At 40.1% G+C, this 6,469-nt stretch overlaps 2 long non-coding RNA genes across 2 annotated transcripts; one reads left to right on the top strand and one right to left on the bottom strand.

Moving 5' to 3' along the window:
* Positions 1-171: 171 nt before the first annotated feature.
* On the bottom strand, positions 172-879 carry LOC121566809. The gene is made up of 3 exons (XR_006001004.1): positions 529-879; positions 333-436; positions 172-222 (listed from the first exon to the last, which is right to left on the bottom strand). It is a non-coding gene; the product is annotated as an uncharacterized LOC121566809 (long non-coding RNA).
* A 1,355-nt stretch (positions 880-2,234) lies between these two features.
* Positions 2,235-5,527, top strand: LOC121566806. The gene is made up of 2 exons (XR_006001001.2): positions 2,235-3,143; positions 4,209-5,527. It is a non-coding gene; the product is annotated as an uncharacterized LOC121566806 (long non-coding RNA).
* The last annotated feature ends 942 nt before the right edge of the window (positions 5,528-6,469 follow it).

Below are 6,469 nucleotides of genomic sequence, written 5' to 3'. Positions count from 1 at the left end.
CCATAAACAATATATCACACTAAAAATATAATCAAACCCCTCCAAACAGCTAGTCATCTCATCCCTCTACCACTGAGCTACTCTCTGAACCCTGACTGGTAACCTCCTGGTAACTTCTACACATTGAGAAATGATGAGAATCTGAACTAGAGGACTACAGTAGTACTCTACCTTGGTGCAGCCTCCATTCTTACAGGATGTGCCAATCTTCACCTCCTCCCCCTCGCCCCGAGAGAGAGAGAGAGAGAGAGAGAGAGAGACACAGCCTATGAGCCACCCACCTCTCAATCCTATCAGAGCCAAGTTAAAGGTCCTTTATGACAGCAGCATACCTGTGTTGTCAGGCTGGCTGCTCTCTGCCAGCTGGACTTTCTCCAGAGCCTGTCTCAGAAAGGAGGACACCTTCTGCTGAAGACTGACCAGGGGCTCATCACCACTGAAACACACACGCATGATCACTAAGGATAAATACAAACTGTGTGTATGTATGTGCGTGGGTTTGTGTGTGCCCTGAGTAATGTGTGTTACCTGGGTCTGTGTATTAGCGCCAGTGGTTTAGGAGCCTGGGTGATACAGGGGTCACCACGAGGCTTTAGCTCCTCCTTTCTCTCTCCTCCCCTCTGACCTCTTCACCTCCGGCCTGATCTGCTCCGCTGGCTTCTCTCTGTTATGGATACCTCTGCTGCAGCCCCGAGGAGAAAAACACCCTTCACCCTTCTAACTTTAGCATAGATAGGAAACTGCTTTTTTTTTTTCACCTGTCTTTTGTGTTCAGTTTAAGTGGAGATGAATGAGAGGCCACTGTAGACTCACATACTATGGTTAGTGGTTATGTCAGGGTGAGGTCCACCCTAAGCTTAAGAGCATAGTGAAAAACAGGCACACCAGGGTGAAAGGCAGGGTCATAACTTTGGTTTTATATTATTATTATTATTTATTTTATAAAACATTTTTCAGTCAGATAAACACTCCAAACAGCCTACTCGACCGCTCGGAGGCATCCGCATGGTCCTAAAGCACACTGTTGCCTCGTTTGTATCACATTCCAATTATAAAACTGGGGGGGACAAAAATGCTATTTCAGAATGTCCTCCCTGTCCCCAGTGATAGTTGCGCCCCTGGTGAAAGGTACAGGCATCTGTGGAAGAGAATATTCATTAATATGATACAGCAGAAAATGGGCATTCCTAATTATCTAGCTTCATATAATATATATTTAAAAAATCACTTTCATTTCAGATCAAACAACAACAAAAATACTGATCTGCTCTGGTTATGTTTATGGATTCTCCGTGTTCTATGTGATACGGTACCGGGACGTGTATTGGCGTACAAAAATGTGGATAGACCGCAGTCCACAATGGCACATGTTTCTTACTGTCACTTGCTAATAATAAAGAACGTGTACAATATCTAGCATTCAACTATTCCTAAACTGAGAATGCCGTGTGTTGATTCATTGATTGTTATACAGCCAGTTAAATTCATTATTAGTTACACTTACCACCAGGGTTGTTGTCTGGGTCAAATCGTTGTCCTCAACCTTTGTTGTAGCACAGCAAAGACATGGTGAACGAACAGCGATAACTCGTCGGGTTATTAAAATATACTACATTAAATTATGATGTAAAGTTGGCAGATGTGTAATACAATATTTTGACGTATACTATGCAGTTGATCACTGAGCCTGACCATGTGTTTCCTCCTGTGCTCGCACCCTGTTCCGGGAAATGCCGGTGGGGGTTCGGGAACTTTCGTTAACCAGCCAGCCAGTGTTATTTGCAGCCAGGTATGAAGAGGCGAAGCAAGAGGGATAAACGGGCTCAAAATCGGTCTTCTCCAGCAGGTGGCGTTTTTTTCATTGTTAGAGCGGCCACTAGAGTATATGGTCAATATAATGAATAATCTGTGGCGCAGCATACCATTATAGCTCAGTGAGCATACCGTGCTATAGATGGGTTGACTGACGTCAAGAAAATAATGCGCGCGCATTGATGTGGCCGGAAGCCGTGCTTTGTTATGATTCTGAACAGTCAGATATGGAGCTTGTTAGACATTGCAGCCGACAGTGCAGGCGACTGCCGACTGACTGAACTACAAATCACCTTCAATCATAAATAACTACTCATTGTTATTTGTAGATCAGTCAGTCACAATGTACCCATTATGGTTTTGATCCTCTCCAACACAGCCATGTTGTATACACCTCAGTGGTCAGACACTGTAGCTAGCAACAATGACAAGAAGCTGCCATCACACATCTATGTAGCGGTGTACTGTAACCCGCTATACTGGATTTTCTATCTTCTCCCCCACTGACTCACACCTCATGCACCATTCTATAAAACACACATTACTACATAAACTCCCTTGTCGATATTGCACCAAATCATTAACAATGGTACAATAAAAAATGGGAACATTAGAACATTAGTCATGCTTTTCTCTGGTTTGTTGATCTTTACTAAAATACATCATTGTAATGCAAAATGTATTATGAAGCAATCCAACAGACAGCAGATATTGACTGGCCAACACAACAGTCTCACTCACTCACATCTAGACCTACTGTACACTAGAGCTGGGACGATAAACCGAAAATTATCGACACCGACCAAACATCTTGGACATTTTGCTGATATCATTCATTACGATAAATGGGTGATTCTACGGAAATGGTGGCTTTCCTGTCCCCCGCCTTAACCCCCAGGGAAAAACACCCCAGAAATCTGATAATGACACTAAATAAAATAAAATATTGAAGTGTTTTATTGTTAATAAACATATGTAAGACAGTTATATTGCAAATTATATTTTTCATATTAGCGTAGAACACGGTCAGCACCATGAAAATGGTTGTCCCTCGAGCCAGGAGTCATGGTTTAGTGACATATTTTGAGTCCAAATATTTTTTGCTCCAACTTTAAATGTCATAATATAACTGTTAAGGGAATTACTTAAAAAAACAAAAATATGAACTAAATATTATAAATAATTTACAGGGAATAGCTTTCATTCAATTTCATGTCACTGATGTTACCCTTAATAAAAAAAAACACCACTTTGAAAAAATTCAACATTCTTGCCGGCTTCTTCCTGGGTCAAAGGTTCATTGGAGGCGGGGCTGTTTTTAAGAGCATATGGTGAGTCTTCGACTCTCTCTTCAAATGTTAGCAATATGATGATTAATTTGGTAATTTAATGCAAAGCTTTAAAATCTGTCGCTGGTGTTATACAGTTTACAGTATGGGGAAGTAATTGATCCAAATAACATTATTAAGTGATTTATTTACAATTTAGGAAGTGTGGTTTGAACTACTGTGGCCACCATTTTAGATATAACCCCTTGTCAGCAGATTCGTCACTGGTGTTACTGTTCCTGCTGGTAACACCAGTGACATGACAGTAACACCAGTGACAATCAATAACACTACTAACTTTTTTATCACCGTAAGGTTTTATACTGTATATTGTAATTTGTAACATATTATATGGCTTTCCTTTTGAAAAATATGGCAAATAAACTGCTACTGAAAAGACTCTACAGACAGCCCAGGGATGCTGACCCAGACCGCAGAGCAGCCTACCTTGAGAAGAAAAAACACCAGACTTACTTAAAGGATTTAGAGAGACAAAAAAGAAAGAGTGACTGATATCACAGAAAGGGGAAAAAGACAGGAGGGAAAGCAATGGCGGGTCAGACAGAAAAACCACAGATGTTGAGAGCAGGAGAGACAGTGTTGGGGTGGAGTGGGGGTCACTAAAGAGGTCAGCTGACCTCTTGGTCCACCACTGGAAAGACATAACAGATGCAATGTCTTTCTATCAGGAGGTAAGGGACCCTGGCACTCAAATACATTTGTATTATGTCAGTGAGGAAGAGGTGGAAAGTAAGTCACAGAAGATTTCTGAGGTACCTCTGGTAACCATAAAAGGAACCATTCGAATGCACCAGGTTTTGAGTATCACGCCTGGCATCCTAAAATACAGAGACATAAGTTGTCTCTGCCAAGCAGTGCAAAGCATGTGGGATGTTATGGACCCGTGGTCCTCTGTAGCTCAGCTGGTAGAGCACGGCGCTTGTAACGCCATGGTAGTGGGTTCGATCCCCGGGACCACCCATACACAAAACAAATGTATGCACGCATGACTGTAAGTCGCTTTGGATAAAAGCGTCTGCTAAATGGCATATTATATTCTTCCAACAGTGACAGTGCCGGCTAATGGCCATGGTCTCTCAACTCCACATCAAACAGATGTAATCGACCCGGATACCTCAGCTCCACTTCGTCCAGATGTCATCGAGGCTCACCACACTGGACAGTGGTGCATTGTGAACTACGATGAACAACCATACCCTGGCGTTATACTGGAGGTCGAAGAACATAACATCAAAGTTAAGTGCATGCACAGGAATGGAGTCAACAAGTTCTTCTGGCCAAGCCCAAGAGATGATAAACTGGGATGTTCAGATTGTGTGTCTGATGCCAAAGCCGCTGCCAGTGAAGAAAAGATCAGCTCAGATTGACCACAGTATCTGGAAGTACTTGGAGGAGCACCTGAATGTGTGAAAGTGGCAGTTGTGAACTGGCTACCAGAGAAGAAGGCGTCAGTGGCTGGAAAGCAATGGAGACTGGCTCGGAGATGATAACAGATGGACGTGACACAATAACATGGCAAAGACAAACATATGGACAAACTTTTCTAAAGACAAACATCTCAAGTAAACGTGTAGCTAGTATGGGAAATAATTAGTACAGGAAAAGTGAGTACAGAAAATAGGCCTATTCCATGAACATGTTTTACTGCATACAAAATGTTTGTATCAGTGCTTTTGGGAAAACTTAGTCTTAGTTTACATTCAATGTTGTGTTTCTATAGTTCTAATAGAGATGTTATGTTTGTACGACATTGTGTTAAGGAAGACATTTTAGTCAATAGGCTTCATCTTTTGGTCTTAATCTTTGACCAATAACCCTCATTTTATTGTTCATATGAAATCAACACGTTATAAAATGATTTGTAATAAAAAAAATGTTACTAAATTGATCAAATTTGTTTGAAATAACCGTATGTTATGTCATTGGTTTCACATTGTGTCACTGGGGTTACATCGCGCCACTGATGTTACTTCATGGCATATTGGTGTTCTGGCATCAGTTGCCCATTTTCCTAGAATATGTTTATTTGTATCTACCCAACTGCTGCTGTAAGCATTAGTAAGCATTTTAATTTTGATGACTCAACCTCAATTACTTATGATGTTACAACATAAAACACGTGGCAGAAATATAAATGTAGCACAATAGAACTTTACACATACCGGTTTAAAGTAAATTATTTATAATCAAAACAATTTCTTCATATTAGCATTAACCTTTTCTGTCTGATTATATATGCAAATTAAATTGTGAAATTACATTCAGGAAAGCCTGAATTGTCATCTAAAATATAGGTAACACCAGTGACAAAAAGGCAGCACTTGCATTTTTTTATGTAATGTATTAAAAATATGAAAATACATTAAGCTGGCATTTATGTTGATTTATAATGGTAAAGGGTTAACTTACGACTAATGTTTTGGTTAAAAAATCTAAATTGTGTTGGCTCTTCAAAATGCACTATTTCTGTAGAATCACCCAAATAACCTACTGGAGAAATGTGAAGTTTTAAATGAAATAAGTTAGCTAATATGGGTGATTGTTCATGGGACAATTGATAGCTGCAACATTTAGTAGTAGTAGTACGGGTCAGGGCTGTCCCCGACAAAAAAATATATTGGTCAACCAATAGTCGTCTGTTCTTTCAACCAATTGATTGCTCAATGTTTAAGCTTGTATTTTTCCATATATAGACACACCATGTGTTTTAATAAGATCAACTACGTGCATTGAGCTTGTCTGATGCTTTAAGCTTATGGTTTGATGCCTCAAGAGGGCACCAGCGATCTAGATAACCAGAATTTAAAAAAAACCTGACCCAATGATTCTCCTGTTCCTGCTGGCTTTCGCAGATTCTGCCATTACTCTCCTGAAGTTGCCGGTAATAGGCTACACGAGGAGTCGGCAACCTTTCTCATGTGGAATGCCAATTTATCTTACCATTGCCACCGATCTGCGTGCCAGTTATGGTTTTCATATGCACATATTCGTGAAACGGTTTAATTTAATTTATAATAATGTCTTCATATCTCAATCATTGTCATCTTGTTAATCAAAATTATATCCAAATCTAAATTAAAATGATAAACCTAAAAAGTAACTTCTATTGCCATTGCCAACTATGTAAAAATAGCCTACATAAAGCCTGCAGGTAGAAAATATCCTGATTTAAAAATAAATATCCTATAAATCACATTGGCTACACATGGCCTGTCTGCAACGAACTTTAAAACATTGTATCAACTATTAACTTGGGTCCAGCCCAAAGCTACTCGGGACAGACACAGCTGTACGCTATTTGTGCAAGG

The sequence above is a fragment of the Coregonus clupeaformis genome, chromosome 5 (assembly GCF_020615455.1).
Source record: "Coregonus clupeaformis isolate EN_2021a chromosome 5, ASM2061545v1, whole genome shotgun sequence".
Classification (NCBI taxonomy): domain Eukaryota; kingdom Metazoa; phylum Chordata; class Actinopteri; order Salmoniformes; family Salmonidae; genus Coregonus; species Coregonus clupeaformis.
Note: the sequence above shows the minus strand (reverse complement) of the source record. Positions and strands in the feature narration are given on the sequence as shown.